The sequence below is a fragment of the Lactuca virosa genome, chromosome 6 (genome assembly GCF_052849685.1).
Source record: "Lactuca virosa cultivar CGN04683 chromosome 6, Lactuca_virosa_CGN04683_v6, whole genome shotgun sequence".
Taxonomy (NCBI): domain Eukaryota; kingdom Viridiplantae; phylum Streptophyta; class Magnoliopsida; order Asterales; family Asteraceae; genus Lactuca; species Lactuca virosa.
Window position 1 is genome coordinate 178269099 of NC_136431.1, and position 15131 is coordinate 178284229.

Below are 15131 nucleotides of genomic sequence, written 5' to 3' on the forward strand. Positions count from 1 at the left end.
GGCCTTAAAATAGTTGGATGTAAATGGGTCTTCAAAAAGAAGACAAACATGGATGGTAAGGTACAATACATACAAAGCATGACTAGTAGAAAATGGTTACACTCAAACTCAAAGAATTAATTATAAGAAAACTTTTTCAGCAGTGACAATGATTAAATCTATTAGGGTATTATTTACCATAACAACATTCTATGATTATAAAATATGGAAAATGGATGTAAAAACCGGTTTCCTTATTGGGAAACTAATATAGGATGTGTATATGGTACAACCATAAGGTTTTGTATTATGTATAGTCCAAGTATCCAAATAAAGTGTGTGGGTTTGAAAAATCAATTTATGGAGTTAAAAAGCATCTCATGGTTGTAATCTTTGCTTCGATGAGAAAGTCAAAGAGTTTGTTTTTTCGAGGATTAAAGATGAGCCATGTGTATATATCATAGCTTGGGGATTGTTTTTTTTTTGAAAGACTTAGGAGAAACAACATACATACTAGTATAAATATTTGTAGAGATAGATCTATGTGAATCATTAGATTGAGCCGGAGAACATACATAGATAAAGTCTTGAAGAAATTCAAGATGCAAGACTGTAGGAAAGGGTTCATGCCTATGCAACATAGTGTGACATTGAGCAGAGCCTAGTGTCTTAGTTATATATATGAGTTAGAGAGAATGAGTCGAGTTCCATATGCTTTGATTGTGGGATCGATCATGTATTCCATGATATGTACAAGGTATGATGTCTTGTGTGCTTTAAGCAAGACAGGTCGATACCAATCTAATCTTGATGAAAATCATTGGACTGATGTCAATAGGATTCTCAAGGATATAAGGAGGACAACAGAAAAAGGACATGTTCTCAAGTTTCTCAATGTAAAGGGTTATACTAATTCTAGCTTCCAAAATGATAAAGTCGATTCTCGTTCGCAATCGGGATTGGTGTTCTTAATAAATGGTGGATTAGTAACTTGGAGGAGTTCCAAGCAAGATATGGTAGTGGATTCGTGTAACACCCCGTTTCCGTTTAATTATTTCTAAATAAGGCTGATAAATAATATCGAATAATTATATGATTAAAGACTAAATTTTATAGGTTTGACAGATGAATTAATTAAATGAAAGCTATTATGTAAATGTAAATGTTTAATAATAATAATAATAATAATAATAATAATAATAATAATAACAACAACAACAACAACAACTAGAGGGGTTTCCCGTGCGTTGCGAGGGGCGGAACGTGTTCGTTTTGTGAGACAAATAATGAAGTACATTGCATGAATTGGTATCCACATTAAAGTATGTTGCTATTCTGTGTAATTCGCCATCAATCGGATGAGTGGAAATGTAACGATAAATCATGTTAGTAAAAGAAATAGAATGTCATATTTGAATAGATTTTAAAAAACAATGAAAATACAATCTTATATTCTTCTTTGATTTCATTTCCTTGAATGATCAAATCACGCACCAAAGAAAAACATCACCATTTGTACTCGAGAGAGAAAACAGGTTGCAAAAAACAAAAACTTAATGATTTTCTAACCAAAAACAAATAGCATATCCATTGCAGGTTACCAAAATTGATTTTGTGTTAGAATCTCCCACAAAACAAAAACAACACCATTTGTACTCGAGAGAGAAAAACAGGTTACATGTCTCCTTGCCAATATTGATTTTGTCAATGGACGCCATTGTTGACATCTCTTTTGCTCATTCTGTGATTTGCACAAACTTTCCATTCATTTATAATCATCATATTAAAATATTTTTTACCAAAAAAAACTATAAAGATTAGTGGCATTCAAATAATAGAAGATAAAATAAGATAACTAACCTATATCCTGCTTCCCATTAGTAGACCACTTGCTTTCCAAATATTTTGTCATTTGTCCTGTGAAATAAATATATATTATTAAAACAAAAAGAAAAAGAAAACATATAAAATACATTGCTCATATTGGTATCGAAATGTAAGTAGGTTGCAAAAGCAATTGTATAAGAATTAAAAGTGTAATCCTAAGTTGCAAAAGCAATAATACACTCGGTGATCCTCAAAAATGACCAACTTACCCCTATTTCCCTTACTGCCATTATCATCTCTCATCCTAGTTACAGAAAACCCTTGATGTACTTGAATTAGTGCAGAAGGAATCATTTAGACATATAATAACTCATAAATGTGGAGGGTGAAAAATTAAAGGAGCTTCGAAACAGGCAAAGAATTATAAATAATGTCAAAAAAGAAATAACCCTTTAACCCGTCAACTCCATTTGGAAAAAATAATCAAACAATACCTATTGGAATCCTTCTTTAAGTGTAAAAAGGGGACCACGACTTTGACTGATAATGAAGTTGTGATCTCCCCAGCGTTTTCACCTAAAAAAGTATAATAATGTCTTAATCACTACAAAAAATAATCAAGTGACTAAATTGATTTAATCGTAAAAAAATCATTATAACAATGAAATAAGAGACTAACCATACAAATCACTTTCGACTTCACCAAGCCATTTATTTTTCCAACTCGTTAAACTTTCATTAACCTGTAAAAGCAAAAGACTGTTTTACCCTTTTGTCATGTAAAACATAATAAGTGTAGTATTTTGTTCATTTTAAGATGCTATATCACACCAAAAAAAACTCAATATTACTTATCATATACATGGTAAATGGTCTTTTTAATATTAGTGTAACATCCCAAAATCGAGACCCAATTTTTTTTATTTCATATTACTTAATAAAATAGTTCACGGAAAACATCATTGTTATCGTTTCAAAACATCAAGTAAAAATCACAAGTCTTGAAAACCATGACTTCAAATGATAAAATGTCAGAGTACAATCCCAGGTTTCTCAAATGCGGAAAGTCGTGTGTATATGTGTGATGCACTGCTACCCCGCCGACTCCTTCCCCTTGGATGAAGAGGTACCTGAAACCAAAACTAAAAACTGTAAGCACAAAGCTTAGTGAGTTCCCCATCATACCCATACCAAATAATGCATAATCCTCGCCCCTCGGTATCTTTCAACCGGTAACTGTCGAGCATAGCCAGGAGCTGGACTCCTCTTCGATATCTTTCAACCGGTAACCGGGAACTAACCTCCCATTCGATATCTTGCAACCGGTAACTGGGAGCTACCCTCCCCTTCGGTATCTTTCAACCGGTAACCGGGGACTATTTCACCCCATACTACTGCAAGCACATATCAAGCACAATAACATATCAAGCACAATAATCATATCAGACACAATAATCATATCACATATCAACACTAGATAATTATCACAAAGACAATCATATATCCAACACTCTTACTTGTGGGTCGACATTGTGACCGTAGACCCACTCCTACTAGGAGGAAACTCACCTCAAAGTCGTGTAGTGTCTGCACTGATCTCGGTATGAAAACCAACTCTCCTCGAATCCTCGATTCCTACACAACAACTTTTCTAACTCATCAATCCATACTCGTAACCCTTACAAGGGTCAACTCCAGTCCAAGACAAAGTCAAGGCCAACACCTTGGTCAAAGTCAACTTTGGTCAAAGTTAACATCTGGTTGACTCGACTCGACGAGTTGGTCTACCAACTCGCCGAGTCCCCACGTCCACAAAATGCCATAATCTCGTCCCTACTCATCGAGTCTAGCAAGAGCTCGACGAGTTCGCCTTCAACAACACATCAGACTATCTTCAACCGACTCGCCGAGTTTGTCCTTGAACTCGTCGAGTCCATCTTCATCCATATGAAGGTGTTCAGTCTATGACTCGCCGAGTTCATCCTTGAACTCGTCGAGTTCGTCTTCATGTGGTTGGGACATAGCCTTGAACTTGCCGAGTTCCTCCTTGAACTCGTCGAGTCCTTCGATCTTCAAGTCCATAACAAACCCCTAACAGGCTGAGTGTTCCTTCCAATCAACCAAAAACCATATCCAGAAGACAGTTGGGGGAAAATGCGACCCGACTCGCCGAGTCACCCAAGTGACTCGCCGAGTCCCTCTTTGTCCAAAACTATTCAGTCGATTCTAATGGGTCTTAACGCATCAAAACCATAGATCTGGCCTTCTAGGGTCCATTTTATACGTAAAACTACAAACTTGATGTCCATGCATGGGGTTTTTGACTCAAAAGACCATAAAAAGAAGTCTATAAGATGCATGGGGTGCTTATGGCAACAAAGTTGGCACCTTTATGTCATAAGGACCCCCAATAACTCCAGATCTGAAGTGCAACTCCAAGCACACTCTCAAATCCAATTATAGCTTCTCTAAACTCATAAAAGGGTAGGAAATAGCCCCAAATCAAGATCTAAGAGATAGATAGTAACGCTCGTAGATCCAGGCTAGTCAATTTAGAGACAATGAGCATAAAAAAATGAGTTTTTAATGGAAGATTATTTAGAAGGAGTAATCTTAACCAAGTTGTAGAATATGTCACAAGGGTTCCGTACATATAAAGAACGCCGAAATCCGAGTTATAACGAAGGAGTTATGACCTGTCGAAGTTTCGCGACAGAACTAACACGACACCGGGAGACTTAAATAGTGAATTTACGATAGAGCGACTTTTAGCCTTAGCAATCTAAACGAAAGTCGTAGAATACGCTCAACCGAGAGCGTGCATGAAAAGAACGCCCAAATCTGACTTCGTATGAGGAAGTTATGATTTTTCGAAGTTTCGGCTTAGCAGTGTACAACCCGAAGTTCGAATATTAGATCGAGCGGTTTTTAGCCGACACAACCTAAACGAGAATCGAAGACCTCATTAATAGTAGCATAACGATAAAAAGACAAACGAAAGCGGACGTCGGATGAAGAAGTTATGAGATTTTAACGGACCAATCCTGTCTCGGCCTGTTAATAATATAACTTTTAAAATAAAGTCAAAATTAGCCGACGGAGTCTAAACGAAAGTTGTAGAGTACGTTCCCGCCTACACGTGGATATAAAGAACGTCGTAAACAGAGCTCATATTGTAGCACCTGGTTCTTGGTATGTATTTTTATTTAAGTATTTTGCATTTTTGACCTTGGACTCGGCGAGTTGAAGAACCAACTCGCCGAGTAGAAGCGGGATGAGGCGCGGGATTTAAGTGATGGACTCGTCGAGTCGGGTCCCGAACTCGACGAGTAGGCTCTGACTGGACAAAACCCTAATATGAGGGTTTGCACCCTATTTAAACAACCTTATGTAGCCTCCATCGCCCCTTTATGCTCCCAGAAACCCTCCATAGCAAACCCTAAGTGTTTTGGTGCAAGATCTAAGGCTTTTGAGTGATTTTGGTGGTTTTGTTCACAAGGAAGAAGGAAGAGCATAGAAGGATCAAGAGGGAACTGAAAGATTCGAGTTTGGTTCATCATTTGCAGTCTTTGAGAGGTATAAAGTCTGTACCTTGCTCTTTCATTTGATAAATCCCTTTTTGGGGAGATTTAGGGCTTTTATAAGCCATTTTTGGTAACCAACCATGATTGCAAACATGGTTGGGGGTTGAGGCTTTGGAATCAGGTCTTTAAAGGGGTCACAAGACAGATTTGGGTTGCTTTTGCACCCAAGGAAGGCCCCATGCAACACTAGAGCCATTTTAGAGCCTTTTTGGCTCAAAAGTCTCATGCATGCACGTAAAGTTCGTAACTTTACGTGCTAGATCGAGCTTAGGGGCTTGGATCTATCATTTGGTCAAGTGTTGTACATCAGAAATCGAGGATTTAGGGTGTGGATGTTATCGACTCGGCGAGTCCGTTCTTGGGACTCGACGAGTCCAAGGCTTTAAGTCTCATATCTGTTGAGGGTCAAAGAACTCAGTTGGGTGTTAGAAGGGTTGTAGCAGGACAGAAAGGGTGACCCAACGCATTGAACTTAGTTTTAGACCTGGAGTTCATGGGACTCGACGAGTGCTAGAACAGACTCGGCGAGTCCAAGGCAATCTCCTTATGATTGAAGATGAACTCGACGAGTTGTTCATACAACTCGGCGAGTCAAGGTCAGAACTTGTTCATCTGATGAAGGTGAACTCGACGAGTGTTCATACAACTCGGCGAGTCGGATGAAGGTTCATTCGATGTTCATATCGAAGAGGAACTCGTCGAGTCGTCGCTAAACTCGACGAGTAGAATCGTGGATGAGGACAGTTGAAGAGATAGGGACTCGACGAGTTGACGGCCCAACTCGGCGAGTCGGGTCAACTGGAGGTTGACTTTGACTTTGACTTGGACTTGGTTGGGGGTAAAATGGTCATTTTACCCTAAGAGTAGATATCAGACTCTGATCAAGTATTTTGTGGGGATTGTAGCCGGAGGATTTCCGGAGCGGCAGCAGACAGAGGTTTCCCGCACAAATTATCAGCAACTACTTGTACGAGGTGAGTTACCTTCCAGTAACGGTGGGTCTACGACCACAATGCCGGCCCACCAGTAGGAGTTGTTATAGATGATTGTTTTCGTGATAATTGTCTATGTTTGCTATGTTTGCTACTACTTGATATGTTATATGCTAGCATGATACGTATAGGTGACAGTAGTAGAGTCCGGTTGTTAGGACCGAAAGGGTAGGTCAGACACCCCAGATATGTCTGACAGTATGTGATGATATGATTATATTCTGGCATGATATGTTATATGTGATAGTGGTAGTAGGGAGGGAATAGTCCTCAAGTCCGGTTGTTAGGACCGAAGGGTAGGTCGGACACCCCAGAAACGTCTGACAGCATGTTTACGTTATGATATATGTGATAGTAGCAGTAGGGGTGGAATAGTCCCCGAGGTTCGGTTGATAGGACCGAAGGGTAGGTCAGCACCACAGAATGGCTTGACATGGGTAGGTCAGCACCCCAGAATGGCTTGACACGGGTAGGTCGGCACCCCAGAATGGCCGTACTGGGTAGGTCGGGCACCCCAGAATTGTCCGGCAGTATGTATGCGATATGTCTGTATGGTATGTGGTATGATGGGGGAACTCACTAAGCTTTGTGCTTACAGTTTTAGTTTTGGTTCCATGTACCTCTTCGTCTAAGAGGAAGGAGCCGGCAGTGTAGCAGCGCATCACACACACATGATTTCCGCATGGAGTTTTCTGGGATTGTACTCTGATATGTTATTATTTTATGACTTTGGCTTTCAGATATGATACATTGTTTTATGAGATGATGTGTTTTCACAGTATTTTCTTATTAATGTTTTTATGAGTCAGTTAATCTACAAGAAATTTTTGGACTTGAAAATTGGGATGTTACACATATGCGAGAGTTATGAATTTTTGAAGTCGGGAAGGAAAGTTGCGAATCTGCGAGGGGGTGATGACGTGGCCAAATCTCGACCCTTGCTTGATCCCCACCGTCTCGCACAAGATGATGCCACGTATCGCCTCGGACGCCCAGTGTTCGCAACCGACGCCCCGCGTACGAGTACGCCTCGCGTACGAAGTCTCTACGCCCAACGGACTAACCTTGTGCGGTTCCGGAACTCGCCACGATGACCCATCCGAAGAGCGACGCGTGTTGTACGACCAATCACTACGCGCAGCGTACTCCGAAGAGTACGCCCAGCGTGCTCCGCAGATCAGGCCTATAAAAGGCATGCGAGGGCCAGCCGATTTCACACACAATTCTCTCATTCCTTATCTCACTACTTTCTCTCTCTAGCCCTTAAAACCCTCCTAAGCCTAGGTAAACCCCCTAGCACCCGAAGGAAGCCCCGAGGCTCCCGGAGTCCCGAGAAAAAGGGTCTTTCGGTTCGGAAACGCTGCTCCAAGCGAAGCCCGGTTTTCTATAAAACCCGCTGTAAGTGAGCTACGCCTATGCAATTTTTAATATAGCTTTTAAATAATTATAGTAACATTATTAAGACCTTAAAATAATTATTTTGGCTATTATTATGAGTTATATAGAGTGTTGTTTAACGCTTATATAATAATAATAATAGCTAGACTATTAATTAGTCGCGGTTAACGTTAGACTAAACCCTAATGGTATTGATACTAGGTTTTGTAAAGGGAAAATTGTTTTGAGATAACGAAGTGCTGTCCGAGTACCGAGTCACCACCTTATCATTTGAGTGCATAGTTCCTTTCATCTTACACATAAATATGAAGTATTTAATATAAATTACGTGCTATGTGTGCATATTGTCTGAATATTTGCTGTCTATGCTGGGTGAAAGATTTTTTTTATACATGTTTTAAATGTTTTAAACTGTATATATATTTTATATCTACAAAATGTGTTGGGTAAAACATGGGTAGATGAAATAGTTGTTGTGTGATAATACGATGAAAGACCTCAAGGTTGACAGTGATCCGGTCATCTAGTGGAGTATAGATGACGACCACAGACTTTACTAGACATTCCAATGGAACGCTAGCAGGCTCGTAACCTGTAGGTACTTTGAACTGAGTGTGTTTACCGGGTATTTTTGAACTAAGTGTTTACCGGGTATTTTGAACTGAGTGTGTTCACTAGGTATTTTTGAACTAAGTGTTCACCAGGTATTTTGAACTGAGTGTGTTCACTAGGTATTTTTGAACTAAGTGTTCACCAGATATTTTGGACTACGTGTTCACCAATTGTAATCCATAAACCCTGGTAACGATGGACTTTGTGTCTATTCCATAGGATAATCCTTGGGAATGAATGAATGAGAAATTGTTGATTCTTAGGGTAGACCCTTAAGAGTAAAGAAGATAATGGGGATGAGTAATTGGGTTGATTGTTTGATGGTTAAACATAATAATTATATTATTGTGGGTTGAAAACCCTATCTACTCACCAGGTTTCCCAACCTGACCCACTCAAGCTTATTTGTATCACAGGTGTCGATACGAAGCTACTTAGTGTAAATGAATGTAAGTTCTGTTTATGCTTATGTTTCTGTATTGATGATGACATCCCAAATGTTTTAAAATGAATAAAAATACATTTCTTCGGAAATGTTTTGATAACATATTTATCATGTTTTACTGGGAACAAATTCCGCAACATTTTCACTAAAAGAGGTACTCTGATTTTTATGAAGCATAAACAAAATCGATCTTTTCTGCCGTGAAAATGGGGATGTCACATAGATGGTGAAGGTTCCAGCTTTTTACCTTGAATGAGCTGAGAATGGAGCAAAACCTATGGATCTTTTTGCTTCTACTTGAACTCCCAAGCTTCCTTCCTCCTTTCCAACTTAAAAAACACACAAAAAGGTACTAACAAGCTCAAGAACACACAATAGAGGCTTAGGGTTCGAGTTAGGGTTTTCTCTGGGTTGGGAGGGACGATGGGGGCGGGGTTTGGGCGTTATAAGTTGTTTAAATAGGGTGCAAACCCAAATATTAGGGTTTCATCCAGACAGTCCTACTCGTCGAGTCGGTCTCCCGACTCATCGAGTAGGTCACTTAACCCCCGATCGAAAGTCGAGTCTACTCGATGAGTTGGGCCTCCAACTCGCCGAGTCCCAAAGCAAAACATGGAGTTACTTGAATATAAATACGTAACAGGAACCGGGTGTTACAAATCTCCCCCACTTATTTTAGACTTCGTCCTCGAAGTCTGCTGCTGAGTCCTGAAAAAGCTCGGGGTAGTGCTCCCTCATCTCATCCTACGACTCCCAAGTCCATTCCGAGCCCTTGCGGTGTTGCCATTGCACCTTCACCAGCTCCACCCTCTTGTTCCTTAGATCCTTCGACTTCCTGTCGAGGATCGCCACAGGCCGTTCAATGTAGTTCAGGCTGTCATCCACCTGGATATCCTCCAAATGCACCACTGCCGAATCGTCCACCAGACACTTCCTTAACTGGGAGACGTGAAAAGTGTTATGAATCAGACTGAGTTCGGCTGGCAGGTCCAGCCTATACGCCACCTTGCCCACCCGGGCAACGACCCTGAAAGGTCCAATGTACCTGGGGCCCAACTTGCCTCGCTTCCTGAACCGAATGACGCCTTTCCAAGGCGACACCTTCAGGAGCACCATATCCCCGACCTGGAACTCCAGGTCCGATCGACGCTTGTCAGCATAACTTTTCTGCCGACTCTGAGCAGTCTGAAGCCTACTCCGAACCTGCTGGATCCTCTCTGTAGTCTTGAGTACCACTTCGGTACTCCCCATGACTCTCTGCCCAACCTCGCCCCAGCATATTGGGGTCCTGCACTTCCTCCCATACAACATCTCGAACGGAGGACGATCAATACTCGCATGATAGCTGTTATTATAGGAAAACTCAGCCAAAGGAAGGTAAGTATCCCAGCTACCTCCGAAGTCTAAAACACACGCCCGCAACATATCCTCCAGAGTCTGGATGGTCCGCTCACTCTGACCATCCGTCTGCGGGTGAAAAGCGGTGCTAAAGTGCAGATAAGTACCCAACTCGTCATGAAACTTCTTTTGTCCCTTGCTCTTGGAAATGTGTGGAGTTTGTTACGACCGTTTGGTGTTGTGATGTTGACTGTTATGCCCCTGATACGCATTTTAGGAATAAATTTTGAAAACAGACAAGAGTTGAGAAAGAAAGATCATGATTATACCTGAGGAGCAGCAGGGTACCCTCCAACATGTCAACCCAAAGGCCACTTGACATCTTCTCGAGGCAAAGTGTACTCTTGCTCAATTCTAAACCTTAAATCATATATCATTGAACTAGATGTATAAGTTATCTTTAAAACCAAGATAAGTCAAAATTTAATTGCATGAAAAAATCATAAAATTTTCACTCAAAAAACCTACGAGGGAACTTGTGATACAACTTTAGGATCATTGAAATCTCAGCAGCCTTACCACGTTTCTTTGTTGGGATAGGTACGCCTTGTGCGGTGTATGTATCACATATTACCTTTCAAAAAGATACAAAATACTTGCTCATTTCTCCGTTTTCTCTCAAACTTTTCATGCACCCCTAGGTCCATTGATTGGTTTTGAGTGTCAAAAAGAGAAATGATTGAAAATTTTAACATTTTTCATTTTTTTTCTTGAACTATTTGAAAACAATTACAATAATCAAAAGCCAACATTACCTCCCAGACCAAACGAACTTAGGCTTTAAAAACAATTTTAGTTTAAAAAAAGAGTGCTCAATGAAGTTAATTGTACCTCTCTGGAATTGATAATGTCCAGGTTTTGAAGAAAATAATCCATGTATTCCTATATTTCTATCTGTTCCCAATCTAACATGGAATGTTGTTCTCGGAGTGTTGGGCGTGTCATTCGTAGGGCTACACTTGATGGAGTATCTTTGCCTCATTTTATAAAGTTAGATACAAAAAATCACTTATTTTTTTAGCACTTACTTTATTATTTAATGTCATCACTTATTTTATAAAGTTAGATACAAATCATTAATTTAAATTTCGGTTGAAAAAAATGACTGAGTTTCAAGCTGTCAGCAATCAGATACACAAAGTACACAGAAACCTCAGGAGCAATGTATGCAGGGGTGCCCACTATGGATTTGGGTCTACAGTGCAACAAGAAGAAGAGAAGAAAATCGTTACCTGAAAAAGTGTAAACAAATCTTCATTCATATTCAAATTCAGTAAATGAACATCAAAGAAAGCCAATAGATTAAAAAATGAAAAGATGATTATTCTTTGGAGCAACATGTCGAACAGTTGGTATGCGCAACTCTTGCAAAGATAACATGTGTCTGTTCTTTGTACCTATCAATGGTGGTTTCAGCAAAGTCCAATTCCATTCAAATCTAACAACTGGAAGGCTAAAATTAAGATAAATTTTATAAAATCGGAAGAGAAATGCTAACCTGATCATTAAGTGAGGGAGGAGCAGACAAAAGCAAGTTAGGTTGAAAAGCTTTAACTGCTCTGCTTTGTTCTTTCTTGATTCATCATCTGAAGTTTGTTTGACTCCATCTGTAAAAAAAATGAAATTTATGATCTGGTCCATCACATCCATCCTTTATCTGATCGAGCAACAGGGTCCAATCCTTGATGGCTGATTGGGACGTCGATTATGGTTCATGGAGGCTGAAGTTTATTTGTCAGAAAGAGTACTCGTGTCAGATGTTTCTGGAGACCGTAAGAAAAGGAAGAAGTAGAGCGGAGAAGATCGGAACCTGGATTCCACAAAAGTTCGCGATGGCGGTGGATGTAAGAAAGCACAAACACATCTTCTTCTTGATCGTGGCAGAGACAGAGAAGGGGGAAAGAGCGAGGGACGACGACCTCTTTCTCCAGAGAGAGGAGGAGGGACCTTGCAGCAAGTGAAACACCTGGAGAAACAAGCGAGGAACACCAACGAATAAACTTGTGACCCAAAATTTATTAGCAGCCTTGAAAGAAGTGAAGAAGAGAGTTGATCGGTGATCAAAAAACAAAACAATATTGAAAGGGAAACACGTATACGATCGATATCCCGAAGTGAGCACGTGTACAATGAGCTCTCCAACCATGGAGAGCATTAAGTGATAGAAAAGCAAAAAAGCAAAAAGGAAAATATCTACGGAGGGTAGAAAACAAAAAAAAAATGAGAAGGTGTAATATGAAAACTCTGTTTTTAGAAGGATTAAAGATGTTGTTTAACCAATAGGAACAGAGTAAGGACCAAACTGCAATTTCAATAAAGAATGTGACCAATTTAGATATGGGTTTTTGACAGTGTAGCACATCAATGTTTGGTCAATTTGCACATTTAGTCACTAAAGTTTTTTTTTTGTGCTCAATTGATCCTTAATGTTAGTAAATACCGGCTAATTACCCCCTTATGCACCTGGTAAACGGAACAACCGGTGGTATTCCTAATGTGGAATAAGTTTACATTATATATGTCATTTATTTTATCCACGTAGGATTTAGAAGTCAAAATAAACACATTTATTTAGCCAGATGACTCCTTCTTCGCTCTTCTTTTTTCTCATCTTACAGTGAATACGAAGCACTAAACCTAGGGTTCGAAGTCGTTTTCTCCGATCGAAGTCAGTGAGCAGTCAACCAACCCACAATGTCTAGCTCGAGGCCAACTCCTGATGGACTCCACCCTATAGTGGAGCTGAACTTCAAAGGTGTTTTTCTTAGAAATCCTTTCTCGTATAACCATGGTATCAACTTCACTTTCAATGATCACGATTTTTTTGGAATGACATACGGTGAATGTATCACCTTTCTCGAACGGTCCATGCAAGAAAGTATAAAGAAGTTATACTATTGTGAACTAGGTAAGCCCTTAATATCTGGGATAACTGTTATCGCTAATGATGAAGACTATGGTGGTTTCATTTTTCAGGCATATGGGACAGATGGTAAAATTTGTATGTATGTGGACCATGATGGTCAAGGAATAGAAGATTGGTTTGGTTCTGAAATAGAAGAGGAGGATGGAGATGATTCATGCATTGATGGTGGTGAGAATGAGGAAGAAATTGATAACCTAACAGATGTGGATGTGGACTTTAATGAGGACATAGTCACTATGAATAGGACAAAGGGTGATGAATTTCTAAATAGATTATGTGGCGAAGAGGAGGATGAGAATGATAACAACATAGATGATGATGATGATGGGCGTGAAGAGGATGCCAATGTAACTCAACAACATTCCATTTTGAATGAGTTAGTTCCATGGTAAAAGCAGTTCCCAATACTTGGTATGAGGTTCAAAGATCCATCTCAATTAAAATCAATGTTATGCAACTATGCTGTTGCGAATGGGTACCAACTTTGCTTTGAGAAAAATGATAGGAAAAGATTGTTGGTTAAGTGTTTCAAGGGTGAGTGCACATTCAGGTTGTGGGCATCTTGGATGAGTGATGAATCAAGCTTCCAAATTAAGTCTTTAAAGCCAGTCCACAAATGTGCAAGGAACTACAAGTTAGGGTCCATGGTCACTTATGCTTAGATAGGGAGTCATTATACAAGAGAGTTCTTACTTAGACAAAAGATGAGTGTTAGAAAGCTAAGAACAACTGTGTCACATAAGTTTGGTATTCATGTTAGTGTTGGTCAATGATGGAGAGCTAAGAAATATGCACTCCAACTAATAGATGGTACCCTAGTTGAACATTATGCAAAGTTATGGTCGTATGCAGAAGAGATTAGGAGATCAAATCCAGGTAGCACTGTGAAGCTTGATGTAAATCATATGCCAGATGGGAAGAACTACTTTAGTAAGTTCTATGTTTGCTTTGATGCATTGAAGATGGGGTGGAAGGAGGGATGCAGGAAGATAATAGTTTAGATGGTTGTTTCCTTAAAGGGATATGCAAAGGGGAGTTATTATGTGCTGTTGGAAGGGATGAAAACAATGGGATTTATCCTATTACATGGACAGTAGTATGTGTGGAGAATAAGGAAAATTGGAGGTGGTTTTTGGATTTACTCATTGATGACTTGGGACTTAACTTAGGCTATGGATACAATGTAATATTGGATCAACACAAGGTAATTTAATTGTTTGTAAATAATTTCCCTATCTATTTGCATCCTTATTCACTATATTTGGAATTTGTTAACAGAGTTTGATTGAGGCTGTGAAAGAACTCCTTCCATATGTAGAGCACAGGCAGTGTGCCAAGCATATTAGCCAAAACCTTAGGAAAAGGTATAGTGGTGCCCAATATGAAAGCATATTCTGGAAGGCACGTAAAGCAACAACAGAGGTAGATTTTAAGGTTTCCATGAAAGAGCTTGAAGTGCTAGACCCAAGTGCTTATCAGTATCTGATGGACAAAGACCCCAAAACATGGTCAAGGGCCTACTTCCAACCATGAAGATGTTGTGATGCTGTAGAGAATGAAATGTCAGAAAGTTTTAATGTTGTGATTGTTGATGCTAGGAAGAAGCCAATTATCACCATGCTAGAGGAGTTGAGGATGTATATGATGGAGAGGGTGTTCAACAAGAAATGCAAGGGTCTAGGATGGGGCAACCAAATTTGTCCAATAATTAGAGAAATAGTGAATGAGATTAAGAAGGGTCTAAGACATTACCAAGTTTTACCTAGTGGACTAAATCAGTTTGAAGTAAGAGGAACTACAGATGCTTATGAGGTGGATCTTGAAGAAATAACTTGCTCATGCAGGCTTTGGCAACTTAATGGAATCGGTTGTGTCCATTCTGTTGCAGCTATTAGTTTTATGAATAGGGATGTGGAGTCATATGTGGACAAATTGTTTAGTAGCATCACTTACATAAAGTCATACAAGTT

At 39.7% G+C, this 15131-nt stretch overlaps 1 long non-coding RNA gene across 17 annotated transcripts; it reads right to left on the reverse strand.

Moving 5' to 3' along the window:
• Window positions 1-1413: 1413 nt before the first annotated feature.
• Window positions 1414-12371, reverse strand: LOC145119343 (uncharacterized). 17 transcript variants are annotated; one of them, XR_013713799.1, is made up of 8 exons: window positions 12046-12371; window positions 11734-11956; window positions 10505-11632; window positions 2998-3441; window positions 2486-2936; window positions 2301-2382; window positions 1840-1896; window positions 1414-1720 (listed from the first exon to the last, which is right to left on the reverse strand). It is a non-coding gene; the product is annotated as an uncharacterized LOC145119343 (long non-coding RNA). The 17 variants fall into 17 exon arrangements; XR_013713802.1 differs by adding an exon at window positions 2076-2135 and having other exon boundaries at window positions 2486-3441; XR_013713809.1 differs by lacking the exon at window positions 2998-3441 and adding an exon at window positions 10343-10436.
• Between the last annotated feature and the right edge of the window lie 2760 nt (window positions 12372-15131).